Genomic DNA, 12,067 nt, shown 5'->3' on the forward strand with positions numbered 1-12,067 from the left:
ATTTCGAAATAAAACCTCCCCCCTTGAAATAGAATCGCCCCGACCCACGAAATAGAATCACCCCCATAAAATATTTGCCCCTTACTCATTTTTAGTTATTCTGTCATTTAATGAACAATATTCAGGTAAAATTATTGTTGAACATATTTATATCACTGTTATGTTTTATACACGTGAGCATGCCACACACGCGCACACACACATACATAGACACACACACGCACATATACATACATATACACATATGATACAGACCCTCGCAAAGATAAACACACGCACATACACACGCACACATCCAACTTCAGTTACTGGAATAATGTAGCCTATTAATTATGCATTTGAATTGTCAAATATTTGTAAGCAAATATAATGAAAGTTTATAGCTAGATACTTCTTCAAGAATTGTTTGTTTCCTTTCTGCAAACAGTAAACACCTGTCTTAATGTGGTGGTACTAAACATTTTATATCTGTTGATAACGCTACTAAAATGATGTTCTTAGATGATATTTTACAGCGTACATGTATAAGTATAATTCCATGAGTATTGTTTAAGGTCAGATGTAGCGCACTAAAAGTACATATTAAAAATGAGAACTATAAGAATGGTTTCTAACACCCACAGGAGGAAATGAGTATCACATTTGAATACATGTACAATGTTTGAAGTGTAATAATTAAACCTTGAACTTTCGTTTACCGTTAATTTTGGATTTCATCTGACCGAATGTTTTGTGTTTTAATGTTTTTTTAAAACATAAATCATTTACCGATTTATATTGTTGTGCAATGACGCGCACATCGTTTAACTATAGGATACACCACGGGTAAGATCAAAGGTACCGACTCCAAAGCGTGATACAATAAATACAATTTCACACCCACGAACACTCCTGTCCACTTTGATGTTAGATATACAATGTAGTAATTAGAAAATATCAAGGATAATGACTGATACAGTGTAACTAAACTTATTTAATATTTTCCTATATAAGGAAGGTAAAATTTTGTTCACAATACATCACTCATTCTTATGTAATTTTGCCAACGTTTGCTGCTGCTGTATGTGAAGCTAATTATCTTACGCAATATGAACTCCACTGCTGCTCGGGTTTTGATCAACTATCTTGCTTCGTCCTACTATCCAGAAGACTATACCAAGAGTCAAAAGCGACGTCTGCGAGAAAAGGCAAAGGTGTTTACACTTGAAGACCGTACGCTGTACCACATAGGACACAATGGAAAGCGTCAGAAGGTTGGTTATCGGAGAAGAAGAAAAAATGACCTTAATGCAATCCCTTCACAGTCACCTTATAGGAGGGTGTCACTTTGGCCAAAACGCGACCATCAAGAAATTATCTGACAGGTTCTGGTGGAAAACGATGACGGCAGATATCAAAACATTTTGTCAACAGTGCCAAAGATGTCAGAGATCGAATGCAAGTAATAAGCCGCAGGTTGCCACCCTTCACCCTGTTCCTGTGAAAGGACTGTTTCACAGGTGGGGGATTGATCTTGTAGGACCCTTGAAGGAGACCTTCGACGGAAAGCGTTACGTCATCGTCGCAACAGAGTATCTGACAAGATGGGTCGAGGTAGGAGCATTAGAAAACAAATCTGCCGAGAGTATCCATGCCTTTCTATTGAGTGTGGTATACAGATACGGCTCAACCGAGGTATTGCTGCACGATCAAGGACGGGAGTTTTGCAATAAACTAGTGCGAGAGTTGTGCGATATCATGGACATGGACCAAACAATGACATCGGCATATCATCCTCAGACAAATGGTCTAACAGAACGATTTAAACAAACCATGGTTACTCAACTTATGAAGCTGGTAAACGATGAGTGCAACGACTGGGATCAGTACATACATGCCATAGCCATCGCCTACCGTACAAACAAACAAGAGTTCTACAAAGTATTTGCCATTTGAATTGCTTTATGGTCAGAAGCCCCGACTCCCCGTCGACCTAGAATACCAGGTAGACGATGCAACATGTGATGTGGACATGGATGATGTCGGCACCAGAATGAAGCAGCTGGCAGACCTGACCAAGCATCGTGACACCGCCCAGGACAACATATCAGATGCCAGAAGAAACAAAAGAAAACGATACGACATTAAGCACAGAGGATCCATATTTGAGGTAATTAATTTATGGTATGCCTTGTTGCTTCGTAGACAAGCATTGTGCTGTAATACGTAAACTATACAATTAAAAAAAAAAAACCGAAACATTTCTAAAATTTTTTTTTTTTTAAAAATATTCCTTTGGTAAAAAAAGAGCATTATATTATCAAAACGTATATTAACTGATACATTTTGTATTGAGTTGTATTAGTTAAAAATTATTTTTGGTATACATGCATATGATAAAATATATTATGGGTCAGTGATTCAGTCTGAGCCAGTGCATTTTTAAAATCACTGACTTAATATGTTGTTTCAGTGCTACCAAAAGGCATAAGCTGGTAGCCCGGGTGGCTACCTGTAAAAAAAAGTTAAGTTCAAGGCCTGTAGGCTTTCTCAGGTTCAACCGAAATGATCAATGTTTGCAATGACTACATCTTACTAAATTTATATATTTTAATTACCAGATTGGCGATCACGTGGCGATAGTCAACCGTCGACGAGATACCAGGAAGGGAGACAAACTCGCACCACGATTCAAGGGGCCATATTCAGTGACGCAAACTTTAGGGAAAGGACTCTACGTATTGAAGAAGGGTGATGCCGTGCTGAAAACCAAATACAATGCCGTGAATCTTAAGAGGTGGAACAAAACCTGAAAGTGCAACAAAATCTGTCAGGACAGAAGAGCTGCCACAAAGGTCGTCGAAATGGGTACCAAAATTTAAACTGAACGAGAGTGATCGATGCGACATTCTCAACGGTGCATGGTTGAGCGACAGAGTGATCGATGCTTGCCATATGCTCATCACAGAGTCTACTGGTATTCAAAATCAGTCTACACTACTGAAGCAGACAGCATTCAAGCCAATGGATACCACTGTGCAAATCTTACATGACCATGATCACTGGGTGACTGTTTCTGGGAGTAAGGATGGAATTCAATTCGCTGACAGCATTCCATCTCATCCCATTACTGACAACATAAAACGGCAAATGAAAGAAATTTTCAAGAATCGTTTGAACACAGATGGGTCACTTACAGTGACAGTTCTAGATGTTCAGCCTCAGCCGAATGGGAATGATTGTGGGGTCTTTGCAATAGCCAATGCCTTCCAGTTGGCCCAGGATATGTCTCCCTCAGTGAAATATAACATTGCCAATATACGCAATCATATCTTAAAATGTATTGAAGACAGGAAGATGCGAGCATTCGATTATATGTCACTGAGAAAAAAATCGATGGATAAAATCGTGTGCATCTAAGAAGAAAGAAGACTCGTGTTTATATGATAGGACTTCATAACTTCGTATTTTCGTTCTCTTTATTTACTATATTTTATGCAAGTATTGCATTTTGGTTCCCTGATGGATACTTAATTTGAAATAAAATGTTTATGGTTTGATTTGAATATAGTGTCATGTGTTGTTATACGATACCAAGAGCTTCTGAGAAAGTATGGAATTATTAGTTCCCACTATATATCCTCTATCCACTCCACCCACCCCACCCCCACACACCCACTGTAATAAAATTAGCACGGATGTGAGATTCTATTTATCACATAGTTATTTATTATATAGACTAACCGGAGAGCTAAATACATTATCATAGTAGACCAATATATTACTGGTGGAGTAAAACAAACTTTCTCTACTATGCAAATTATAATAGTGCACAAGCAGGAGAATGAAACAAGAGAAGCTCACCCTGTGTGTGTATATACATCATCATATTAGATAAGTACACTGCCAGGATAGCCCAAAACTCTCCTAAATATACGCCACTACATCAGTAGAATCACTTGTATAATGGATAATAAAGTGACCCCTATAATTATATAATTCAGTTTACAATAAAAGTCGTCACTACAAGCGAAACATATTATCTGAGTTTTATATATTTGACGGAGAGTATATGTTTTTATTCAAATCATATCCATGGATTAATGTCTTTCTGAAATGTTTTAAAATGCATGACGTATGAATACCTTATGGAGGAAATCGGGGCACTGCATTCACAAATGAAATAAAGAAATAAAATATCGTCTATAGTCTCTATACTGTAGATAGAAATTAATTATAATCATAGACAGTGTAAACTAAAGGTAAAATAGAGGGTATTCTTCTAATGTAATGTTGTATAATTAGAGAGTAATTCGCTTGAGAACTGTTTCCAAAAAGTGTAATATATACACACAACTTCACATACGTTTTTTTTTCGTTCCTGTTTATTGCACGAGTTTATTGTGCGCAAGAATAATATATAGCACGAGACCGCGTAGCGGTCGAGTGGTATATATTCTTGCGCACAATAAACAAGTGCAATAAATAGGAACGAAAAAAACGTATGTGAAGTTCTGTATTTATTACATACCTTCTTTAGTTTATTTATTTATTTTAAAATTAATAAAATAATAAAATAATAATAAACATTCAAGGGAGCTAACTCTCAAACAATAATATGGGGGATTCCCCCAAAAATAGTTCAGGCTTTTATTGGACATATGTTCAATAAAAGATTTTTTAATTGCACGGATCGGAATGGTCTTTATTACTATACTACGATTGAATGGATAGGTAATAAATAAGGAAATTTCTCTCTTTTTTCGATGACTATTAAAGACAGCACATAATTTGTATGCGTATGGACTATGGTAGAAATAGTTCATCGTCCTATATATAACACATTATATGGGGGGGGGGGGGCGAAAATATTTGGAGGGGGGCGAGAAATAAATCCGCCGGCCGGCGATTTTCTAGGGGGGCGAATATATTTCGCGACACCTGCTCCAACTCAGAGTGAGTGCACCGCTAGGCTCAATGGGTAGGTGTAAGGCCACATATACCGAGTTTCAACCACTTCACGGGTGTGATTATGGGTGTGTCTCCCGAGTGTATGACCCCACAATGGGGGATGATTACCCGGCATGCACTGCATGTCCGTGTACCCCGGGCTCGGATGATACCGAGATAGTTCAACTGACAGCAAGCGTGGAGCACGGACCTGTCAAGTAGTCCCATACCGAAATGGAAATACTGCGGCTTCACCATTCATTTCATCATCATCCATGTTTGTAATGTCTAAAGTACAAAAGTATTTTCTTTGTCTCTGTGTTAAATGTTTGTGGCGTCTTTCAAAATACCGACATGTATGAAAACTGATGTACATGGATATTTGTGTGTGTGTGGGGGGGGGGGGGGGGGGTGAGTAGGTGAGTGGATGAGAGAGTTTCTTGAATGCAGTATATGTTTAAACATGAACATTGTGTACATGTAAATAGTCTGTATATACAGTGTATATATATAATATAATTAAAATATGTGTACGTCAGTGAGCTCAGGGCACCTCAACCCTGACACTGCCAAATATTTCTAGGGACAATTAATGTTTTTGTTTTTTTTTTAAATTAAAAAAAGCCTTTACTGATAAAAAGACATACGTAATTTTCCAGTCAATAAAATGTCACCTCTAGACTGAAACGTTCATACAACGAGGCATTAATATTTATTTAAAATCATTCAGTTGTTTAAAGTAAGGGACGGTCCATAAATGTCAATGGTTTTCATAATCCTAACAATGTTAGGATTGGGTTTGACCCCCTCCCCCCCCCCCCCCCATCCCCTAATCCTAACATAAAAACATTGATATAATGTGTACTACAAGATGACTTTTATTGATGCAGTAGATGACAATTGTAGAGAGCGCCGCCGCAAAAACTAGCCCCCAAAATACCGATGTTATGGCCTGAAAAGCAATCAGAACATAGCGTTTACCCCCTCCCCCCTTCCGAACACTGTTCGGATTGTGAAGCACATCGATATTTATGGACCGTCCCTAATATTTGTGACCCGCCATTGTTACTGTAGTAAAAAAGCGTAACGATCAAAATAACACATTTTACTAGGGAGTGTGCGTGTGTGTAAAAACAAAAGTTATATTCCATATTTGTTGGATTTTATTTACTAGTACGCATCATAATTAAAGTTTTATACATATGTAGTTTTTAGTCAGATCTATTAACACCAATGGCATGTCAGTGTGGATGTTAACAGTTTGTATTACATCAAAACATCTGACATATATGAGGATTAGAAACGGTCATTGTTTTCGTATAGCCTACTACATACATGAACATACGTAAAGTATCTGTATGGGTACATACAGGTATGTGCATGAATATATATATATATATATATATGTATGTATGTATGTGTGTGTGTGTGTGTGTGTGTGTGTGTGTGTGTGTGTGTGTGTGTGTGTGTGTGTGTGTGTATAAATGTATACATATGTTTGTATATGTATATATTTTGGATATTTTACTAGACTTTAAGGTAGTTATTTGTATCATGGCATTGTTTCCAGCTGTTTTGACCCAGCCTATCAGTTACATGTATGTCTAGTATGCTAAGGAGACCAAGCACCAATGGGTTTCAAGTGAACATGTATTTTATTTCCACCTCTTTCTTTACTCTACTAAAGCCTGTTAGACAAACATACAATTTTGATTTTAGTGAGTGTAAATATCGTTAGGATTAGTTTTGATATATTATATGTAAACGTTTCTTTTTTCTAAAATAGAACAGATTTCTTTACTGGATTCACATGTTTGCCACACTCTGAAAATAAAGTCATATGTCTTGTCTACAAATCGTGACAGTAAACACGTTGATGAAAAGATGACGGTAAGTAATTTAAATACGGGTTTTACTTATATATAATTTTGTGTGAGTCGTTTAAATTCAAGTTTTGTGGATATATAATTTTGTGACATTTTAAAAATATGTAAGTTGATTTCCAATTTCGGGTTTTTTTGTTTTTTTCTTCTTCAGAATTTAAATTTCTTTTCACATGGAAAATGATGGTTTAACTATCCTCTGAATAGGCCTCCTCTCTCTCTCTCTATTTCAGTTCTTGATTATAACATTGAAGCAAGTGCAACGTCCTCAACAAGCACCAATGGCAACAGCGGTCAGGATGACCTTGGTCAACAACTTGCAATAGACACCAAGAACCAGAGATTTGTGAACGTGGATGAAGCACACATAAAAAAGGATAATTGGGGATTCCTTGTCAAAAGCCACAGGACGGAATACAATATGGGGTGTCAAGATATTAAAACGTAGGCGCCCCCCCCCCCCCCATCTGCCGCCCTAAAAAGAAACAAAAAAGTTTATAGCGTTAAAACAAAACATGTCAGAGTTACGCCCCCTTGTCCGCAGTTAAAAAATCTAGTAAACAAAAAGGCCTACATACAAGTCGATCGATTAATTTCTGCGGCTGTAAATAACGCATTGTAAACACTTTGTATAACAATGTATAACGTACTGCAACATAAACGTTATAAAAAACCGACATGGTTATTTTAACCTTAGACATGCTTTGTTTACAGAAATTTACAATAGTAATAATAATAATAATAATAATAATAATAATAAAATTAAAATAAAAAATTACTCGTCACTATCGTCTTCTTTAAATTAGAATTTTAATCAAAAATTACTTACAGGTACCTCATTGCTCACTCGTTGCCTGCACACCTTATGTTTTCTCTTTTTCTCCTCTCTCTCTCTCTCTCTCTCTCTCTCTTCTCTCTCTCTCTCTCTCTCTCTCTCTCTCTCTCTCTCTCTCTCTCTCTCTCTCTCTCTCTCTCTCTCTCTCTCTCTCTCTCTCTCTTCCTGTCTAGAATGGCTTGAAGTTCGTGGAATTTCCACTGATTTTGAAACTCTTGATGCGATTACTCTGAACGAGAGGCTACGCCTATTTTATGCAGAAGTCCAGAACACAGGACAAGCTTTACTCTAAATCGAACACAAATTTACTATAAATTTGAACACACACACACACACACACACCTTTTCAGAAATCCTGCATCCGCGCCTGCCGTGGGTCAGAAAATCAGCGAGAACTTTCATCCAATTCCTTTAAAATTTCAACTGATGAGGATGGTTACGAGTTCATCGAAATGACACATTGCGAAATTACCAAAAATCATCGTGGCGATTTAAAAGATGCCGTTGAACCTAAAAAACCCCACAAAAACCCCCACATATATGCAACAAATTTCATGTACTGCCCGGTTGCCTCATTCAAAATTAATAAATCCAAAATGAATCAAAATAATCCATCATTTTACCAACAGCCAAAACAATCCGTGTCTGAAAGCGATTCCGTTTGGTACGCGTCACGTCCTATTGGAAAAAAACATAGCTACATTCATGAACGAAATATGCAAAGCCGCATACATTAAAAAAGCAAACACAAACCATTGTCTTCGCGCTACCGCGGTCACCTTGCTGTCGCACGCTGGCGTAGAGAACCGGGAGATTTGTAAAATCACAGGTCACTGTACTGACTAGTTCATCAAGATAAACGTCTGCGGCACGATATTTATTATTGTGATGTTTATTGCTGTGCCATAACGTTTATTCATTGGATCGAATTTTCCATTTGCAATCACGATTTAATCAAATCAGGCATATGTGCTTTATCTAAGAGCCTCAACATGTACAACAACATATTTTAATAAATTTTAGACTAAAATATTAATTACAATACCTTTGGTAACCTTTCCAGGATTAGATGTTTGAAGATGACACATTTTCACATTTGAAAGTTATTTGTATCCTGGAAAATGCGGAATGAAAATATGGCGCAACGACAATTATTCGTATCAAAAAAAGTTCGTACAGCCAATAAAAAGAAATATTTCGGGACTGAATGGAATTGATTATTCATTTTATTGTTTTTGTTTCTATATATGTGCTTTTTTGTGGGTTGCATTATATGCAATCTAATTAAAATTAGCTCCACTATTACATGTGGTTCTAACAGCAGCCCTTTGGAGCTCATGTCCAGCTGACCTTTCATTCGACCAATCAAAAGCTTATTTGCAAAATCATGCTAGTGATTTGAAAAGAATTTGAAAACATTCGGAATTATGCCGAGGGTATACGAAATGATTCGGGTGAATTACGAAGTATGCCGGAAACTAATTTCAATATAAAATTTTATATAAAATTCGTTTGTAGACGGGGAAAAAAAACGTGATGGTATAGCTATCTGTTTATACTAGTATACGATCCAGAGTTTACTACTGCATCCCCCCCCCCCCCTGTTTTTTCAATGTTGAAATAGACCAACAAGTTCGCCTATTGCATAACTAGTCTCGACCGATATTTTAGAATTTGTATGCTCCCGAATAACGTTATAAAAGGCGAAGTGTAATTGGTCGATAATTAAATTGTTATTTATAGATGAAATGTCACCTGGACATGGGAGTCCACACAATGCTGTTAGCCAGTAGATTTAATTTTAATCAGATTGCATTATATGCGTTATTAATATTTATGCCATTAAGGTTTTTGGGGGGTTATTATGCTTTTTTATTATTATTAAAAAATAATGATTGTCAGTACAGGTCATTACTTATTTTGAGGCTTTCATTTATTTACTTTTTTAAAAATTATTATTTCCTTTAGAATTTTGTTTTTAATTTTATTATTACAGGCCATTAGTTACTTGTTGATCAAAGGTTTTTCTCTCCATTTTTTTTTTATTTCTTTTTTCGTTAAAAAAAATCTTTCTTTAATTATCATTGCAGGTCATTAGTTATTTTAAGGGTTTTATATATTTATTCATCAGTCATTTTTACTCTCTTTCATAATAGTTCTATTAATCTTTTATAGCAAGTTTTGGGGAAAGGTGAATAGACACAGAAAGAGATGGGGAAACATAAATTACAAATACTGCACATTAATTGAACAAGAAAACAACAAGAAACAAGCAAATGCGTGATCTCTTGCCACCCCGTTCCATCCCTATATGTCTGTCCAGGGCACAATATTTCACGCGAACCGCCGTTCTGTTCGCGTGTCGGTTACGCAAAATTAAATTTACGCGAACCGCAAATCGGTTACGTCGTGGCCTGTAGACGTTCAGAAATTAAAACTTGCAGACTTCACGATTACAGTAAGTTTATTCATGCAGACATACTACCAGTATTCCGACACATGTTTTAGACTGATTTTTAGATACTTGATGTGCAGCAAACCAGTAGCCAACGGTATATTGCAACGGTTGTAACTTGCTACCAAAGGCTCCTAGCAGCACTGGAAGATTGACCGCCCCACTTTAAGAACAAATAGGAAGCGGGGTCGGCCCCTACTACTCTTTTCTAGACTTTACTTTGTTTTATAGTGATACCATCTCGTATCCTCCGGAGTCGGGCCCGTCCGCACCACTATACCAACCCATGACGACTGGACTATACCCTAGTCTGATACTCTCTCTCGTTCAGACGGATCCGGTTTCTCAAGATCTGTATTTCAGCACAGCACTACACCTTCAACGTCTATGGACTGTCAATCTAGGGGTTTTCTTGACGGGATGCAACCCATCTCGTCCCTTTAAGCTGTGCACCCAAACGGCCTTAACGAGGCCACTCGCGTGGACATATCGATCGGACTTTAAACTTTTAGATCTGCGTTCATAACTTTATGTCGAAATTACTTCTTTTTTTTAAATATTATTATCCTCTCTTCTTTCTCTTAGTTAATTTTGGACTGTCCTAAAATGCTCCAAATTATATAAATATTCGGCCGAGCAGTCAATTCTTTCTATTTTTGGCTTGTAACCTTTTACTTTTTTTTATTTATTCTATTAACTTTTTTACTAATTGCTATTTTCAGAATTCTGCCCATTTTCAACACACACACACACACACACACACACACACACACACACACACACACCTCCATCCCGAGTCAGGCCACCGATCTTATCGGATGTCGGACTCGGGATGGGCGTGTTCGAAACCCTAGTGGTATATGGGCACGTTAAACTGGTTATCATCATCATCATCAAAGGCTCAGTATAGAGTCGAGCCAAAACTTTTAAAGAAATGTGCACGGGCCGCTAAGGCGCCTAAATTATCTGCAGCTATTCTATCTCTAAAGGTATATATGTAGACATAATATTGGATTGCCTATAATTTTACAAAGGTTGAACACGGTTTTAACGTAAACAAAAATGTCACAAAAGCTAAAAAATACTAACATCGCATAATGAGCTTTAAATAAACATTTGGAACGTCACTGTAGTATAGAAGTATCAGCGATAAAGTAAAAGTACCATCGCCACCTCAAAATATCAGTGTCAAATTGTGGTCTTTCTTTTTATGTTATTATAAGATTTATTTTTATTAATCAAATCATGCACCAATGAGTAGCCTGTTTTATAGTTCAGAGGAACTGGACATTTGTTGTTTGGGATTTTGGTGGGGTTTTTTTTTAATCTGGTGTATACTAAATTTTACGAATTGTCAGTGACAAATGGTAGCCTTTATTTGTTATTTATATAAAAAAAATTATTAGTTTAATCATGCACCAGTGAGTGACTGAGTGTTTTGCATTATTCTTCAGAGGAACCAGGGAATGGGCATGTTTCCTACAAATGTATCTATTTTGTTTCAGTACTGGGCTGATATTAAGTCCTTTGACAATAGTGTTAACTTCAGGAAGCTGCACAGAGGTTCTAGAATACGGTGCCCGAGAACAGTGGTTTTTAGATTCGGGCAACTAAAAATTACTTTTTGCGATCCCGATGGCAAGTGGTGAATAATAATAATAATAATAATAATAAATCTACAACGCTACGATCGTACGAGAACAAAGGAAACATCTACAAGTCGCTTCTTTCGATTTGCAAGCATTAAAAACTGTTTTATAAAACGTTTTCTTTTGTATTTTGTTTTAACTTTTATGTTTGAGCTAAAAATTTGGTATTTAAAATATAATTTCAACGTAACTTTGAGGTAACCGATCAGGTAATCCACAGGTTACGCAAATATAATTCACGCAACCGAACAATTGGTTACCTAGGTAAAAACCACGTGAACCGACTTCCGGTTACCTCAGATTTCGAAATATTGTC

The sequence above is a fragment of the Gigantopelta aegis genome, chromosome 10 (genome assembly GCF_016097555.1).
Source record: "Gigantopelta aegis isolate Gae_Host chromosome 10, Gae_host_genome, whole genome shotgun sequence".
Classification (NCBI taxonomy): domain Eukaryota; kingdom Metazoa; phylum Mollusca; class Gastropoda; order Neomphalida; family Peltospiridae; genus Gigantopelta; species Gigantopelta aegis.